At 35.0% G+C, this 20,687-nt stretch overlaps 1 protein-coding gene across 2 annotated transcripts in view; it reads left to right on the forward strand.

Moving 5' to 3' along the window:
* Fur2 (furin-like protease 2) overlaps nucleotides 1-20,687 on the forward strand; it is a 1,527,485-nt gene that overhangs the window by 572,004 nt on the left and 934,794 nt on the right. The window lies entirely within an intron of this gene.

Genomic DNA, 20,687 nt, shown 5'->3' on the forward strand with positions numbered 1-20,687 from the left:
ATTATGCCCAAGATTGTATGTTAGTGTGCTTTGTTTGACTTTACGTGTGTCACAAAACAACACCCATGTCGGCGATTTTATCCATTGTTAAGAACTACAGAGGAACGAAATAGGTTATCATGTAAAAGTTTGGGTGTTTGAATACATGTAAATGAATAAAATGATTTGATCATGTGTATATCATAGAAGTGGAAAAGGTTAGACAAACAGTTAATTGTGTCAGTACTAATGGTATGATATAAAAGTGAAGGTATTCATGATAAAATTGCAGTAAATACTTGCTCATAAGCTGCTAGCTAAGCTATAACATGTATAGTGTTTCAAAGTTTTGAAGTATTGATCTGTTCAATGCATCCCAATTTCTAGATATAAGATTAATCATGTTGTGATATGACAGTAGTAGTGTGTAACAATTTAAAATATCAGAATATATTGTTGTGGATGAAACTACGCGTAAGGGGCAATCCGAATTAAATGGACCAATGGTGGTTGCTGACAATTTATTATTATTATTATTATTATTATTATTATTATTATTATTATTATTATTATTATTATTATTATTATTATTATTATTATTATTTACCTGAGTTTGTACCATATTCAGTGAGTTGAAAACGGATATTCATTTATTTTTTAGCCGCATAGGTTTTATCGTAGCGACCATTTTGTATAGGCGCCTGAGCATATTTTGAACTTTTTAGGTTTTAAAGATAATGAGTTCAAACCGAAACCATATGAAAGGTAATGGAATGGACAACATTCTATTGTTTGTGCACATTGAGACGTACTTTAGAACGTCGGAAAAAGGCTCTTAACATTGTGATTGAAAATCTATAAATGGACATTTTGTAACGTACATTTTAAAACAAAATAAATGAGACTCACCATCAATTTTTTGTCTACATAGAAATTACATACTAGATACAACGTCTCAAATAAGTTTCAGATCTGAGAACCGTATACTTGATTTTTTGGAAATTTTTAAACATAGCGAATTTTGGAAAATAGTGTATTTTCACCATCAAATATCTCAGGAAGGGCATAAGTGAAAAATCTCAAATTTGCACAAAATAGACGATTGTTGTGCAGTAACAAGTGGGTAAAACTGCATCACTGAAACTTGAGTAATTTCTGAGTTATAAGTTTACTCTTTTCATTGGAACTTAATATCATGAAGCGCCATAAGGCATGGATATAAACTTTGTAACAGAAGTCAAAATAATAGGACAGTGATGTTAAATGAGTAAAGTGTGCATACTTTATGAATCATATCTTATACAGAAAATGAAACGCGTCTTATTTCTTTTCTGCCTATAGCGGTACTGTTAAGACATCAGTGATGTAAACATTGACTACTTGGTGTACAGAGCTTGGCACTGATATTGAAAGTACGACTTGTAGGAGTTGTGAACTCGGTTGGTGTGAGTTTTCGGAGAACTTTTCTAACTGGCACCACACTTTGTCATTCGTAGATGGTTTAAAAGAGGTTCTTGGACCATGAGGATGGAGAAAGTCAACAAAAGTATTGTTATTTTCGTGACTGCTGTCTTCAATTATCCCAATCCAAAATTTCTTGTCGTAAATACAGGCTACGGTATCATTAGGTGCAAATGACAACATGCTATCTTCTGGAAATACTGAAGTACTGCAATCAGTAAATTCATCTGATTGTGAGTATTCATAACATCTGATTTGTGTTTTCGTTAGAGGTACAAATCTATATGACATGATCTGGTATTGATAATTCTCTTATAAGTAGTAAATCTTGAATTTTATGCTGTTCCGATGAAACATAGATAAATTGTATGCCTGATATACTATCAACACAAAACCTGTACATCTGTTCAGCTGTTAAAATCGCGAATTTCACATAATTGCAACAAGTTACAACTCAGAAACTATTCAAGTCAGTAATTTAGTTTTACCCCTTGTCAGGAGCGTCATTTCAGATTTCGCTTGAGGGGGACAAACGCACCATAGACATAAGACTTTCCGGTTTTGTACTAGTATATTAGTAGACAATCGATTAAAGTATATGTATTTCTCAAACTCTTGGGGGGGCAATTGCCCCCTCCTGCCCTCCCTAAATGACGCCCTTGCCCCTTGTTACTGCACAACTATTGTCTATTTTGCGCTTATTTGAAATTTTTCACTTGTGTCCTTTCTGAGATATTTGATGGTGAAAGTACTCGATATTCCTTAAAATTGAACAAATAGTGTTGGAACATAGGGTTTTGGTATGCTGAATTTCAGGAGTTTGACTTTGAAGGTCATAATTTTGTTAGCAGTAATTCCAGTCAAGATCGTTCTTATGATAATCATTTATCATCTTAATATTTATGTATTCATATAAAACTATCTTGCAAGTTTCTTTCATTTATGAAAATGTGACCCACGATTATTTAACAGTGAGTGAATGAAATGCTTCCTTGCTCTTTCTTGTTTTCACTTTGTGGAATCAATAATACTCATCAGTTTAATGGAAACACCTTTAAAAAGATTGCATCTTCCCATGTTATTATGCTGAACCATCTTTCGTCCTCAAAATATCTCTGATTTGATATGGAATTGATTCATAGAGGTTATGAATGGTAGCATGTGGGATATTATACCACTTCGCGTACAGTTCCGTATGAGAGGATGAAGGGCGAAAATCTGCGCCGGATTCGTATCTCCAAAATGGACCACATGTTTAGTTATGTTCGGAACTGGGATTGGACGGACCAGGAGATGTGCTCAACTTCATGCTGATGATGTTCAAACCACGCAGCAATAGCTTCAGCTGTATGAATTCGCACATTATCATCCTGGAATATAGCATCATTGCCCGGAAACACCATATGGACTATAAGATACATATGATCCCCCTAAAGTGGCAACATAATCACGGACAATGATGGCATTAGTTAGTGTCAGTACAGAACCCAATGTAAATAAGGATATTCCAACCAATATTATCACACCAGAGCCACAGTCATGTTTCCGGGCAGTCGGAGACACTGCAAATCATACGTTTGTTTGGGCGTTCAAGGATCTGTACATAGTGCGGTTTATCAACTCTTCTTTGATCATATTTTTGTTATGTGCGGTTTATCAACTCTTCTTTGATCATATTTTTGTTATACCTTACATTCCTGGCTTTGATGATGAAATATTGTTCCATTTTGAATTCCTGTATTTGTAAGATGATGATATTTATTATTGAATTATTTGATGAGCAATTACAGATACTGGTGTTGCTATATAAGTGTTAGGCTGGAAGGAACTGGAATATTCAGTTAAATTCCTCAAAATCATTATATATATATAGTACTAGGATCGAAACAAATATAAAGAAATTAAACTAATTGAAACGATTATTTATAAGTATGTCCAATACCACTGTATTCACGTAACTGTAATTCAGTATATCTTCAGAGCTTCAAGTACTCCGTTAAGGAGGAACTCAACATACGTGTTTAAGAAGCAGAAGAAACATTAATAACAAGCGACAAAGAAAAGTTCAGTTCTTTCTTTGAGTATGTATCACTGACTTCGGAACACATTACATGTTTCTGTGTATATAGCCACCACCACTAAATATGAATGAACGTTTACGTTTCTGCGTTAGGTAGTTAATTTCAAGTTAGCAAACATTTTCAGCAGTTTACAGTGGGATGCGAACTGCTACTCATGTTTCTGTCCGAGGCAAGTACCATGAAGAATCGAACTCAGGATCACATTCACAGAACGTGCGCGCGTCAGCTGTTCGCCTAGAAAAATCCTTCTTCCACTACATGTTCTCTGTCATTAATTTCCGAACATTTGTAACAGATTTACACCATTATACATAAAAACCTGCTCTGTATCTACGATAAAAGTGTATGCCTATTTCTGCTGGTTACTATGTCTTTGCCCTTCCGTATATTCAAATGAAATTCTTACAATCTGGGAATGATATTAGTATACATTTACGTTTCTGAAGCTAAGAAGTTGTTATAAAGTATAATACATTGTAGGTTTCTTTAAAAGGAAATTTTAAGTTTATTTGTGCCTTGATTTAATTGCTAAGAGATGTTTCAATTTAGTTGAAGAGTATTCTGTAAATCTCATATCGTTCTTTATGTCATTTAGGTGTGTCCGAAGTCCCAGAAAAATTGAATTAGGGGAAATATAAATATCTCACTGATTAATATTTCGCTGAGGAAGGGGGATAATTTTCTGTTCATCTTCATCTGTCTCTTCAGAAGCTGAAGCTAAAAGATTTTCACAGCTTTTTAGTTGACGGTTTAATAAAACATTTCAATGTTTGTGTAAGGAATTATACAAATTGGATGTACAAATTGTTGTTTTAACTCTTTCTTTCTCCCTTCTCTTAGTATGTTTACTTCTTGAACTTAGGGAGTAGAATGTGAAGCAAAGCAGGAAGTTAAACAAACGTACCGAGTTACAAATTAAACAAAGCTTATCTGGTGCCTCATTTTTGCACTTCCTTTACGGGGAGTATTTAGAGCGAGCTACAAAGGGCAACAAACTCTTTTTTTAAAGAGGAACATTGCAGGTTTTTGGAACCCTCTCTGTTTTCTCTTTTTAGTGCTCTTTGTCCTGTCATCCGCATGAGATTAATTTTCAGTTTAGCATCTGCAAAACATAAAAGATCGTGGATTTTACATAGAAGTTAATTTTAATTTATATTACACGTATATGTTACATAATACACGAGTCCTGTTTGTATTTGAATAAAATGTTCAAATAAGCCATATACATAAATAATTTCACTGGGTTATATCTCGATACAGTAAAAGCAAATGCATTAAAGAATTGCGCTGTGTATAGTAGTATCGTTTCTCTGGACTTCACAAAATCATGGATGTGAAATAAGATAAAAACAAATTGAAATGTGTTAATACAGTTCTTGCTGATATTAGAAATATTTTGGATACAAGTAGCCTAATCTCCCCATTAAGCCCCTAAGTCAATCATGAAATATGATGCGTGTGTAGACATTACGGAAATCAAAGGAATTTATTTTTGCCTTCCTTTAGGCTTTATATTGACAGTAACCTGAACTTTACTGGATGTTTTAGTAGGCAATAAAACCGACTCACGTCTCAATGTTTATATTTATTGACACATAGTGTTACTAGTCGTCGGATGATTGTTATAAGATAGGGTTAAAAAACATGATAATACAAAAAAAAGTGTTCAGTTTTGTTCGATGGTCACTGTATCTGTACATAACATAATTGGAAACTTTAAGAAGAGACCAGCACATCTTACTGGTAGTGGGTAGTTTGACCTAGGTATGCGGAGGAGAAGGTTCTTTATGTCATTGTAAGATCCTGGAAATACTATCATCCTGTCAGTAAGTCAGTGGAGCCTCACACACCACTGAGGAAAAATATGCGACCGCTTGTTTCCGAATTTGCGCAACTGTGATAACGGAGGAAAATTTGGAGCAGTGCGTTTTAGGAGTATTTGTTAGGTGTCAGAAAGCTAGTCCTAACGTCACTAATGTGAAGACAAGTGGATGGTTCTTAAGGTGTAAAGAGTAAATGAGAAGAAAAATTAGGGGAAATCTCCCATATTTCATGGAAGTGAGAAAATTTGGCAAAAGTTACTGTGGACCATTTAAAAAAAAATCGTGGGATTTAAATTTATCTTCGTATCTCGTTATCTAATCGATGAATCTCAATATCGACATCCTGTAGACAACTTTCCTACAAATTAACCCTCAGCTAATACAAAAATACGATCATCTGATGTTTCATTTGACTACAGCTCAAAATGATCTTGCCGTCGAAACTTCAAATATGATAGGTATTTTGAACGTAGTTATATAATCATGATACTGTTTTCTAGATTTAAAAAAAATATCCGTATTATATGAATTAGAATTCTAGAAGGATACTCATGGAAGAAGAGTGTTTTGTAGAAAGCTGTAACTTCGGATAATTAGCTTTCATGAAATATGTGAAAATGTTGCTTAGTTAATTTGTACGGTGGTAGTTAACTTAATTTATGTTAGGAATTGCAATCCTATACTTTCTTTCTTGTTTAATTACTTAGATTTCTAGGATTTTTAGTACGAAATTTTTTGTTCAGTTACCAGTCAGAAATATATATCTTCTACGCATTGCTTGACGAACTAATATTCAAATACTACTCGTTTCCATCATCAGCTTACATTCATTTTAAACTTAGCCTTAAGATTATTATTACTACCAGGCTTGAAACATGTGTATTACAATAGTGAATATTGATATTAGCATGTTTTTTTTCTTAAATGATAAAACTGTATGATCAGTTATTGTCCTTACCTACTAGCTTCGTATATATATATATATATATATATATATATATATATATATATATATATATATATATATATATATATATACTGTGTTTCTGGCCGACCAGCTAGGATGATTAATTGGAAGGTGTGTGTTTATATGCTGTATATCAAGGCCACTATTTCTGTCTTCCTCGACCCCAGTCTTTTTTTATTCTCTTAAAAAATAGAGAAAGCACCACCTTCTGTTGTTATTTAATAAATGCTGAAACATATAGTTTTGCTCAGTACATCATGTAGAGAGTCCTATATTAGAATATATCGTTTTCAAGTTCAGTAGTATGAACTGTCGTCTTTAAATTGCTTGCATATGACCATAAATCCACATACAAACACTTATCAGAAAGAGGTATTATTTTTTGAAAGTATATTTTTTTCAAAGTATATTTTCATGTAAGAATTGTCATATCGTATTATCCAGTTTTCGTCTTTTTTTCTTTTTTTTTTCTGTCATATGTATTTATGCACAAACGTTGAGCGTGAAGAGATCTGTACAACAAGCCTAGGTATTTTTGAGTTGATTCAGCATAAATCTCCATATAAAAACTTGCGGGAAGAAAGGATCAGCTAGGATGTGCCGCTCATTACCCTTTCAGCATGAATTTGCGGGCAAAATATCTCACCCCTTTGCACTTCATCCCAAAGACATTTTTCTTCGTCAGAGTAGAGACGTACGTAGCTGAATAACAAGTTGGATCACAGCGATGCTGAGAAGTATCGACCGATGCATTAGAACGTGAAATGTTTGACAAAATCTAGATGATGCACCGCCATAGTACACTTGTGATCCGGAAGAATAGGTGAGTCTCGCTATGTGGAGCGTGTTTTGGATGCATAACCATAAATGAGAGAGGGAAGATTTTTGTTGAGGTTACGGTGTGGCGCGCGTAGGAAAACAACAGTTTATTTTAAAGATGCCCCTTTCACTCGTGGTTGCTTTTCTGTTAATGTAATACGGTATATGTGTTATGGCAGTTGTTTTTTTTCTGTCTTTATAATCATAATCGTAAATCAAGGAGTAAAGTTATAAATAATTAAATCTTTTGACCTTTCCTTTCTTTAGTTTTGTTTATCATTTTGTTCGGTGTTGAAATAAACTTTACTATAACTCCAGAGTGATGTAATATATATATATGTATATATATATATATATATATATATATATATATATATATATATATATATATATATATATATATACATAATATACGATACGCGCCAAATAAACTATCTGTACCAGAAACAGTTTGTTCCTAAATTGAATCGGTCAATGGAGAAAGAAACTGTCATTATATACAATATTTACATATAGTTGTATTATATGAGCGAAGACGTTTCAAATAGTAGTGAAAACTATTAAATCACTCTTTTTCTGACCTGTGATGTAACATAGCAAGAAAGTTTCAACTATGAGGAAAAGAACTACATTAATGACTTAGTTCGTTTCTTTGCATAATATTTTTGGGAATATTGCCCACCATAGTAGTGTTTTCTATCAACATATATCAGTAGTGATGTTTGGCGATTTTCACTATAGTCATGTTTCATTGAATAGGTGACTATTGTAATGTTTGATTAAAGATGAATGTATTATAAGTTTTATATACTGGGCTGTTCATGCAGTTGTAGGCCATCTGACAAACAATATTTACTAAGTGTATTAATTGTTATTAAAACTTGTGAGATTGTGGGTCCATCCGAGTAGAGAACGTATTTATTTGTGCTACGAAACAGGGAAATGCCACTCAAACGAAAGAAAAATGAAAATGAACACAAATGGAAGGAATAAAGCATACAAAACAGAAGATTTACCATATAAGAGTGGCAAAATGGTAGAGAGGAAAACGATTCGTTCATACTTAAAACTCCAGAAGACGTGGGACATTCTAGACAGACAAATGCTTATTTTCTTTATGTATTACAGCAGTGCAATTTCCTTATTTAAGGAATTTGTAAAAACACGAAGATCTCACTTTTAGATTGTGTTCCGTGGCATTTTTCGGTATGTACTTTTGTGTACTACTTTATTGTAAACTATGTATGATACGTAATCCGTGCATTAATAATAACAATTGTGTGGCCAGTAATAAATATTTCTGGAATATATTCCATATAGAATCCGAATCATTACTTCAGTGGGGCTTTTCATCTATCAGTGGGGTCTAAGTCAATATTTTTAATTATTATTTTATATATAAAAAACTTTTGTATTCCCCCACAAATATGTCACGAGCATTTTACCCTGTCGACTAGGATTAGCATATAAAAATGTAGAAAATACAATAAAAATAATGTCCTAGTTTCTCTTCAATTAAGGGTCAGCACAAAGGTGTATCACTTATATCGGTATCTAGTTGAAATACCAGTTTGACACCAGGCTATATTTTTAGTGGACAAGTCATGTCCTGTATTCCGCCGTGTTCTCTCCTTTCCTGCTATTTCCATTTAGTCTTCTAGTTTTGCATACATTATGTGTTGTTACTACAGACTCTTACATTCGAAATCGTACACATTTGATTACAAAAGTTTGTACTTATTCCGTAGGTGATCTTCAGAGTGAACTTCAAAATAAGTGGACGAACTTCAATACAGTGTTTGGCAACTCATTATGTATAACATCCTTTCTCCAACACCAAGTCAGATTCTAAAAATTGATATTTTACCTATCCTTTGAACATTATTTTCTTATGCTGTTTCTTTTTCTTGATTGGCGTGCAATCAAGAATAAACAAATTAGTTGCAGTTCCATGTCGGGATAAAACTATACGTCTTAGTGAAGAGGTGAGATATTTTTATTTTCAGAGCTATTTCTATTAATTATGTATTTTACGTAAATCACTGTCTGGTTGCATATTTATATAAATTGTAATCGTCTCTGTAAGAATTACAGACCGTGAAACCGTAGAGTCAGATAATACATGATTTTTGAGTGTGGTAGACACATGTACACACACATATTACGGAATACATTGCACAGTAGTGCGGAAATCACTGTATTTACACTTGTCCAGTTTTACTCTATAGGATAATGTGGTGTTACATATAAATCTGAGTTGAATGCTGTTTTATTTCAAATGTAGGCTTCACCTAATATGTGCAGTTAGAGTTCCAAAACGAGTATATTACGATAAATCTTTATTGTGTGTGTTGAAATCATAGTAAAATACGAGAGGAATTACATTGCAATAATAAATGTTTTGCATGTTCACATTTTACTACTTTTTAAACCCAAAGAAAATAATATTCGCTCTTTGCAGAAGGGTAGGCACGGACTGGGCGCAAATGAAGATCCGGTCTGCGTTAAACGGCCTCCTAACCTACCCAGATTAGTTTTTTTCTGTTATCAGCAAATGAAGAATGTTTATAATAGAATGCAAGGGAAACTATTTAAAAAATATTAAACTGCGGTAAAACGTTAAAATATATAAAATAATTGAAATGAATCATCCACTTTATATACTCGTTTGTCAAGCTGGATGCACATAGTTGCAAATTTATTAATATACTATTGCAAGTAATGTCTGAGTATGGTCTAATTTTTTGTTAATTTTTTAAAAAAAACATTTATACAAATATATACGCATTTAAACAAACGGATGTCCATAAAAGGTTTCGTTTCTTTATGGATAGCTTATTCATACATTTCTTAGAACATGTAAGAACTTCACGCTCTCTTAAGACGCTGTTTGAAAAAGGTGAAATACTGTAATAATAATTATATATATATGTATCTACCTGTACGTATGTATGTACACGTGAGTTGGTGATGCTTTTATAATCCGAAAGAAGGCTTTTAGTTCAATTTTAGAGTGTTAAAGGCCTAGCATCCTTTAAAAATTGGTGTCTTCCCTAGAACATCTTGCTGGCTACACCACTGTCCTTTTGTATCCACTATTGAAATTTGATATTGATAGAATAAAACCTTTGGACATTTGCGAAAAAAGATATATTTTTGTGCACAGTAGTTGATGAATTTCACAGTCTTTAGTGCAAGGAATCGTTGAATTCTATGCACAGTTTTATTTATCATGACCTAAGTTGTAGTATTTTAGAGGTCAGAGTCACTTTCGAACAAACCACTCAAATTTACTGTCTTTTATACACGATGGTCTTAACATTCCTATGCATTCAATAATCTTGACAGCCACAATTGAAACGCTTGTAAGATGATGGGAGAATATTTCCTTTATTGTAATCTCTATTTACAAAACGTTTTTTCGATAGCCGGAATAAGGCTATGCAATTATATTCTGCCGTTCCTGGCATTAGCGTTGAGACGTATCACAAAGTTCTAACATTTGAAGATATGTTGAAGAAGACATAGAAAAGCGGTTTAAAAAAAAGTAGGAGGAGAAACTTGAAAAGTGTCTGAAGTTTTAAAGCCATGGTTTCTTGATTGCACATTTACTGTAACACCATAATCACAATGTCCTTACATTTGTCTCAATGAAAGACTGCAGGTTGAAAGATTTGAATGCGTGCTTAGGCAGTAATTCTGCTTGGCGGAACAACTAGTTCCATTCACTTGCCTGCCTTCTTAAGAATCGCCATTAAGATGAGAGCGAAATGAATGCTCACAGTTGAGAGGAAGTCTTATTTGTTAATGCTTTCCCTCAAATCATCCAAGCTTTTAGTGTTGCTTTATTACAAATTTGACAGAAAGTGTCTTTAAAGGAAATGCACTTTTATAAATATATTACAAATTTGACATCAAGTATTTTTAAGGGAAATCCACTTTTATAAATATATCGGGTGTATCAAAAGTCGAGGGCGGTGGAGCAACTCCGTTATGAGTAAGTATGCAAGGAAATGGGAAAAGAGAAACATTGTTGGAAATAATGCGATTTTCATTCTAAAATAGGGGAAATTTTTCCAGTCGCAGCTCCCGTTTGGGCTTGACACTGGTAAGGCGCGTTAAATGAATAATACAACATTCTTGAGAAACTAAGTTAAGGTGCTCTATGTTCCCTCGCACAACGATATGCACTTTCACGTTGTCACGTTTGCGTGGCTTGACGTTCCGTTCAAACAACCTGCTAAACTGGAAATACTTCTTCAGACACTGAATTTTTTTGTACACAGCAAATGTCGACAGGAGGTCATTGTTCTACATACTTCGCAATAATAGCAGATTAACAGTATTTCCAACCCAACATAAACTTTTAACTATTAAAATGCAGTAAGTCAGATTATTACGTATTTCAAATCTACACAGCAAACGAAAATGTACATACCACATTTATTATTCAGTGTTAGAAACTAAGAAAGCTATAGTATTTACAAACCCCCAAACTTTTAGTGGCCTCTACAAGAGTAATAACACAAATGAAACGGACGGTGAATTATGCATCCAAAGTAGTTGTGTAATCGAATTTTTATTATCATTATATAACTATTTCGAATGAATGGAAAGAGTTTTAATAAATTGAAAATTGATTTTTTTCAAAAGCTTTTTTTTTGGGGGGGGGGAATGCTCAGATAAGTATTACGTCTAACCACGTGGATGGTTTTCTAAAGACGTAAAGATTATAATGCCGTTTACAGCAAGTTTGTTATATCAAACCGTTCTGGAGATATGTGGGTAGAGATTGCAATACTGCTTAAAAATAACGTGTTCGGGAAACTTTTAGCTATGCATGTTGCTTCCCTTCGCTTTCATAGCGTATATAAAACGTTTTGTATGATTGAATATGTTTATGTAGGCTCTTTCTCGAAATATAACCAATCGAAGAAGTTTATTTGCAATCCCTTATAACTCTGTGGCTATTTTTTTTTAATACATCATATTGTCCCAGTAACGTTACTTCAGATTTTGCCGCGAGGGGAGGGAATTGTCTACCGACATAAGAGTTTCACATTTTTCATTAGTATATTAGTATCCAGTTTATTAAAATGGATGTTTCTCCCAAGTTCAGAGGGGGGGATCTCGAAATGTCACCCCTGTGTCATCATCGTTCTGGCAAAGTTACAGACATTATTTTGAGATACAGTCGTTTTAAAGCTAGAGAACCATTTCTAAAATCGGTTTGGCAATATTATTTAATACTAGTATAAATTTTATCTTCTTATATTATTATTATTACGTTCTTAATGTAAACATAATTTCACTGTTCTTCCCCTGTTCAGTTTTCTGTGTTCAGTACAAGAAATTTCAGGGAGTTAGTAACTTCTGCTAGAACAATGACGATATAATAATCACTTAATTTCACACTAAGATACTTTGAATGTGCTTGCGTTTTTGCTGTTGCAGAGACTTTCATTTTGTGTGTGAGTGTGTTACTGTAGTGTCTTTACTTAATAGCATTGAATATTAAGTGTCGTATTATACGTTTTCGTTTAATACGTAATTTGAGATAAGTAATAATTTGACGTAGTATCATTCATATACTAATCGTTTGTTGAGTTGGCCACATTGTTTATCTAATGATATTGAATAGCATGTCAAACAATATTTTCCTGTTTATGTTCTCATTGTACACAATTTCAGCGTTGTTTAATCAATTAGTTTAAAAATTATAGTATCAAAATAAATTTATATATATTATAAAATACAGGGTGTTAATGAACTACAGCGACAGACTCGAAGAGGTGATTCCTCACATCAAAATAACAGAAAAAGTTCATGTAGACCAAAAAGTGCATACTTTCGAGCCAGAACTGTCCAAAATCGCGAAAATGACAAATTTCAACAGGCCCTATTTCGAATTCGAGAGACTGTGGCTCTTATCAGCGTAAAGGAAGTCATACATACGCAATCCAAAAATGCATATTTGACTAATGTTCAATGGGTGTACAGATTATTCCCTGGAGGGTGAAATTCCCACACATGCCAACAACCGTATTTTCAGATATTCTCTGACTTTATGATTGGTCCAAAGTAGGCAAACGATAAGACTTGATTGCAATGAACATGGAATCCTTTGGAGCGATGTCGGGAGTGTTAAAGATCATCAGCAACACGATCTCTTTTACTTGGAAAACGCACGGTGCGATGTTTCCTTTCATGCTTATAAGTGAAGAAAACGTGAAATATACCGTGACGAAATACATATCATCACACGTTATTCCGTACACGAAGAAACATGGAGTTGCCGGTTCCTAACACTTCCGTCCTCCCTCCGAAGCACTGGATGTCCATTGTTGTCAAGGTTTACCTCCTGCCTATTTTGGACCTTTCTTGAAATCAGGGTATATCTAAAAACTATTGATAACATATCTGAGAATTACACCCTGTAGAGAATATCATCTACACTTTTGACAATTGATGAAATATGCACTTTTGGATTGTGTATACGTAGCTTCCTTTACGCTGATAAGAACCACCATCTACAGTTTCTGGAATTCGAAATAGGGCCTGTTGAAATTTAGCTCTTTTGGAATTTTGGACAGCTCTAGCTCTGAAAATATGCACTTTTCGCCATAGGATTATATGAACTTTTTCTCTTATTTTGATGTGAGGAATCACCTCTTACACAATTTGTCCGTATAGTTTACACAATTTGTTTATATATATATATATAATATAGGGTGTCCTATTAATGCGTACAGAAAATTTAAGGGGTAGATAGCTGATGTCAAACCAACAAAAAAGGCCAAACCAAGGTCTAAATTAGCGTGGTTCGAAGACTATGGAAACAGCAAACAGTAATTCGTTGTTGGCAATGTGATCAACGAATTCAACATGGCGCGGGAATTTTGTAATTAGCTATGTGGGGGCTGCATAACTACATCATCAGTAAGAGGTAAAAAAAAAAAAAACATATGCTTTATTTACCATAACTGAGAGAGATGGGCCATTCGAGGTGAATAGCAGCAACACAGTGTGTGTATACCTGCAATAGGGATTGGCGTGAGAACATGAGTGAAAAGAGTGTGCAGTAATCAAAAACACAGGGAATATGAGAAACCACTAAAAAGAGCATGCACATGAACACCGTAGTAAATACAAAAATGAAAAGAAATGTGTATCCAGTATGTGGCAAAATAAACGAAATAAATAGGGATAGACTATAGCTGCATTGTACTTACCATAAGCATGTTCTATTTGCCAAATTGCTATTCTATGTTTCCAGTGTCCGCCTTAGTCGTTTCTGTGTACTCGTGATATGTTCTGAATATGTTCTCCATCAACTCGCTCACACGCATGGGCATGACGCAGCAATGACTACGAACGTTATCGAGTACTTAGGGTGTATCACGAATGGACTAAAATATAGCCTAAATACGTTGTTTCAGATTGTCTATATCATGAATTTCCCTAGCGTAAACTACTTCCTTAACATATCCCCACAAAAATCCAGTGGATTTAAATCGGGAGAACCAGCAGACCATGCATATCGACTACCCCTTCCTATCCATCTGTTTGAAAATGCAACATCGACATTTTCGCGAACTTGCCTCTGAAAATAAGGAGGAGCCCCATCATGCATGAACAACATGAAACGTCTTACTTCCAGAGGTACACCCTCTAGAAGTTGTGGAAGTTCATGCTGTAGAAAATTGAGATGCAACTCGCCAGTTAAACGCTGTGGGAAGAAATATGGCCCTAAAAGTTGGTTTTCGATTATGCCTACCCACACGTTTACGTAAATTGTCTCTGGTGGCGGCCTATGACAATTTAATGCGGATTTTCCTCGACTCAGAAATGGCGATTGTGTACGTTTACGATGCCATCTCTCGTAAAGCCAGCTTCATCTGTGGAAAAAAAAAGTATGAAAGCATTGGGTTGCGCATGCACTTCGTCAGTATCCACCGACAAAAGTTTCGTCGTGGGGAATAGTCTCTTATTTCAAGAGCATGTACACGTTGTAAGTGCCATGGATATAACAGCTGTTCACGAAACAAACCCCAGATAATATTGTGGGATACGCCTTCTGTCGTAGCTGCTTGACGTGTGATGATTTCTGGCTGCCGTGCTACTTCGTTAAGAATTCTTTCCTGATCAACAGGTCGAAGCACTTCACGTGGTCTTCCACGATCCGCGTTTCCACGGAAACTACCTGTTTCCCTGAGACGTGTATCAATGGAAACAGATGTCCGATCGTTTGGGACCCGATGGTTTGGGAACGTCTCACGGTATAAGCGTTGTGCTGTCAACGAGTTACTTCAGCACGTCCATAAATTAGGTGCATATCGGCTAGCTCACTAAACGAGTACTCATTCATCTTCTAGCGCTGAATGCGTCATTACCCTTTCGTTCAAATCACAAAATTTAAATAGTACGCCACTCACACAATGAAAACCACCGCACTGCTCTGTAATCGGGCCAAAATGTTACTTATTATAGGAGCACGTGATTCAGTTAGTGTCAGGCACATTTTGTGTTTCGTATCGTTAAAGGTAACCTGTTTCACTAATGTTTTACAGACATACAGAGCTTCTGTTGTAGGCGCGTGTAACAACACTATACGACGATTGCAATCTGTTTCTTTCAGAACAAATTCTGCCACCTCGGTGTTCTAGTAAGTTGCACGTCACAGGTTAACTGCTTGTGTACTTGAATCCAACGAAAGTGGAAAGTCGTCTAAGACACTACCCCAATTAAACACAACTACACATTTGTGAGACTCCCGCGTGGTTGAGTATTAGTCTGTGTGATTGGAAGGTTTACGTCACTAGACTTCCAATCACAAAGCCCCGTATTTGAATTTTGGCTGGAACAGACGCTATGTGTGTGTGTATATATAAGGTTGTGTGAAATGGTAGTATGCAAAAAGAAGCTGCTATTATTATTATTATTATTATTATTATTATTATTATTATTATTATTTCACAATTTCGTTAGTTTCGTTGCCTTTCCAGCAAGTTTTTTTTTTTTTTCAGTACCACCTGTAACTACATTCCAAGCAAATCAGTGTTTTAGGAAAAGTGTTCTCGTATCAATGCTTGCTTTACTTGTTTTTGTCTTCGAACGAAATCAATTGGTATTTCGGTGCCATTATCCTCTGGGTTGGCTGGACGATTTCTCTCTCTGCATACGAAGAAAGTAAGCTTCCTTTTTTATTTCCATGCTCCTATTAGTTACATCAACCAAAGTTTAACGTTATTTTGGTTCATCCATTCAACAGCCGTGTGCAACAGTCTGCCTGCGGGCCATATGTGGACCGCCTAACCCTGTCTTCCGGCCCGCTGGTCAGTTATTAAAAACGATATATATATATATATATATATATATATATATATATATATATATATATATATATATATATATATATATATATATATATATATATATATATATATATATATATATATATATATATATATATATATATATAATATAAAGCTTGTTAAGAGTGAACGGGAAATTTTCCATCGATCACACAGTGCGAAACGTGGTAACGGCCTGAAGACAAGCACTTGGCAAGCGCAGGTACTTGGGGAAAATTTTCCTCGGTATAAGGATTGCTAGATATACCGACAAAGTTCTAAATACACTATTCCGCTCCTCTTTAGTGAGTAAATTTTTTGGTTACCAGGATAACAGTTGTTTTGTGTTATTGTGATGTAAATTAATATGAACATGTTCTATCATTTAATACTATACTATTCAATTGTCGTAAAAGTGATATACGTACAGTGAGGCCCGTGACGCCAGTTAGTGCTCTGTGATTGGCCCGCCCACTGTTCAAAGTTGTACACTCCTGCTGTACAACTTGCATGCTGACTAGTATGCATTGTTCCTCATGTGCATATTCTTTTTAGTACTTTCTCATATTCCCTATGTTTTTGGTTACTGCACCCTCTTTTCATTCATGTTCGCACGCCAATTCCTATTGCAGGTATACACACACTGTGTTGCTGCTATTCACCTCGAATGGCCCATCTCTCTCAGTTATGGTAACTAAAGCACATGTTTTTACCTCTTACTGATGCTGTAGTTATGCAACTCCGCATATCTAATTACAAAATTCCCTCGCTATGTTGAATTCGTTGAAGATATCACATTGCCGACAACGAATTACTGTTTGCTGTTTTTATAGTCTTCGAGCCACGCTAATTTAGACCTATCTTTCTCAAGAGAATTGACGAGGATTCCCCACTTCCTTTGGGAAATCCCTTGTTCACGGGTTTCACGATTGCGGCGTAAGCATTTTTGAATAGAACACATTCGATGTCTTTGACTTGACCATACCGCCCTTGCTCTATCGTTTAGGATAGTGAAGATATAGATCTCTAAAGTTCATTTTTTCATCCTTTCGGCACTTTATATCTCCGAAACTATGGTCTTTTGGCCAAAAAGTTCCAGACGACTTTTTCTCTTGGTTTCACCAGCTATCTACCCTTAAATATTTGTACGCATTAATAGGACAGTATATATATATATATATATATATATATATATATATATATATATATATATATATATATATATATATATATATATATATATACATACAGTGAAACCTGTCTTTAGCGGAATCGAGCGGGACTTGCAAAAATTTCCGTTAAAGTCAGGTTTCCGCTTAGCGGAGGTAGACCTTTCCTTTATTTTTTTGTAAAAAAAAAATACATGCTTATAAAGGAGCATACAGGGAAAATACATTGCTGTACATACATTGTTCGATTACAGTACTTCTTTCTTCTACGAATAAATACACAAAAAAATTAAAATGAATACAAAATATGCTGTGCACACGTTTTCTTTATTTTTTCTAATAGCTAAGCAGGGTTTTCTGTGTACATTGCTGCTTGGCTGCTTGACTTTCCGCATACACTATAGCCTGAGAAATTATACTAAGTGAATCAGAATCATTTTTTCGTAAGGCAAATTTTTGCAGTTCCTTTAAGCTTCTGAGAGAATCTTGATATGTATTTGTTCTACACTCTTCTTCGAACTCGGTATCGTATTCCTCTTCTTCCTCTATCTCGTTTTCTTCTTTCTGACATTCCGTATGATTCTTAATTAAGCTGCGGGGATTAAAGACAATTTGTGGGGGTCAATATGAGTAGTGGTTGGAGAAGGTCAATACTGTCCAGAAATATTTAACAAAAGAACGAACATTTTATCGCAGACAGTGTAATGTATATGTCTCACAGAATGTCTAAACATCTTTTAAACACTATTGTCCGGAACTCAGAATTTTCCGTTAAATGTTTATTTTTCTTTCCGTTGTCCGCGTAACACAGTTTCCGCTTAATGAAGGGAGTTTTACACGTTTTGTTATCCAAAATTCATGGGACCGTGAAATATTTCCGTTTAAGACAGTTTTCCGTTTAATAAAGGGTCCGTTGAAGACAGGTTTTACTGTATATATATATATATATATATATATATATATATATATATATAGATAGATAGATAGATAGATATAGATATAGATGTAGGTATAAAGAAATATATAGTATCAAAGGAAATTAATTTAACAGAAGTGTTATTGTTAAAGACTGTTGATTTTCTTTCTTAGTTCATTGTAGTACATCATATATATTTCAGGAATATTTAAGATAAGTGCATACGTTTTAAGCAAGAATTTGGAATATTTTAACACGAATACAAATCTGAACGAAATGCAGCCCTAAAACATATTTGCACAAAAGTTACTTGTTAATAAATTCTTACGAACTTCGGTACCTTTTTGATTATTTAACGAAAAATGTTTCATCGACCAGGAACTTCATATGGGTACGGAAAGAAAATCCAATGAGGTCAGAATTATGTTATATAGGCAATATATTTTTATTACACATTCTTATTGGCCAGCTCAAATATCCTATGCATAACCAAATTTTCTCTTGCGAAGGGCATATCTAGCTCATACGTGTCGGCCTAATTTTTATGATAATCAGTGTCAATTTTATTATGTGACTTGGCGTTCTGTGGTTTGTAACATCATCCATTCAACCATAACTCGATTCATTCAGCCATTGATTCGTAACTTTTTGTCAGATAATTTGGTGTAGTGTTTTCAGACACGATTGACTTGAGTGATTTGTATGCAGCCTTTTGTAATATATATATTCGTAATACACTACACAAACATTGCGCTTTAGTGTAGAAATAGAAGTTCCACATTATATGTAGTATATGACTGTCAACTGAAAGTTTTCTCCTGTTTGTTCGTTTTTGATTATGTGCCGAGTACCATATTTGTATCTATAAATACAATGATGTGAATAGGCTATTTTTTTCTCACAAGCAACGTACAGAACAAGGCAGGATCAGATCCGGCTCAAACTTCGCCCAGAGGACACATAATAGAAAAGAAGAAAAAAATGCCAAATTGGAGTTGCCCCCATCCAGAAACACTGGAGATATATTCCGCAACATAACGCACCACGCGACATATGATATAAGGTCTACGTCACAAGATACCCGTTTATGTCGAAAACGGAAAGGATGGGCAGCACCAGGATATCAACATATTTGATATGCCATAACACTGACTTCGCGGCCATCTTGAAAGCCGCGATCTTGGATGTAGCGTAAGATATTGAAATGAAAAGAGGGGTGTGTGACATATCAATGTAAGGTAAAATGCAAAAGGAAAACCAATGATGTAACCGCGAAAATGAAATGTGTAATGGTATGAACGGGACGAAGTGTGGAAGAGTCGGGAAAAATAAACGTGTATTCGAAGAACAGAATGGTAGGGCAAGACCCCACGATTTGGTACGCGACAAGTAACTGCAACAGCGTCTGTGCATGGAAGTGCATCCGCCTTGACAGAATATGCCTTTCGAGGATATTGGGATTCCGTTTGGGACAATGAAAACCACAGTTGCAACCCGTGATACGAGCACTTGTTTGAAGACTACATAAACTACAAAGGACTATCTCTTATGGAACAGCAATTCGGCAGCTAGCTCCGGAGTGTAGGAGATATCATCTTGGATTGGTGATCAAAAGCACGACCTACCTGGGAGTGAAGCCCAAGCCTGGAGAACGTTTTGTACGTTTCTTGTTCAATTTTTTTGCTGTTTCGTGTAAACAAAGGACATTTCGGCCCACGTTTGTTTATACAACACTGTCTGAAACAAAGTGTGTACGGACGAGAAAGCCCAGCCATGTTCTAGCTTACATTTCCTTACGAATGTTTCTTTTTCTTTGCGCGGTTTGCTACACTGTTTCTCGGCGGTGGCAAACAGTCACAATATTTGGGAAAGACAACGTTCTGCATTGACTCGATGAATTTCATGTGTTGTTGCAGTTTCCCATTAGAAGGCTAGTTTACCACACAATGAGACGACTCAAATTGTGTCTACTGGTTTCACTAGCACATATGGAACGAAGTGAACGTGACAGCAATGACCGGCCAGTGAGAGGTGATAGTGTGTTTGTGGCATACGCAAGCCAAAACGCGCAATCTTTTATGTAGTGAATGTGTCCACAGTATAGTTCATGTATAAACAC

Source organism: Thermobia domestica, chromosome 12, assembly GCF_964235325.1.
Source record: "Thermobia domestica chromosome 12, izTheDome1.hap1.1, whole genome shotgun sequence".
Classification (NCBI taxonomy): domain Eukaryota; kingdom Metazoa; phylum Arthropoda; class Insecta; order Zygentoma; family Lepismatidae; genus Thermobia; species Thermobia domestica.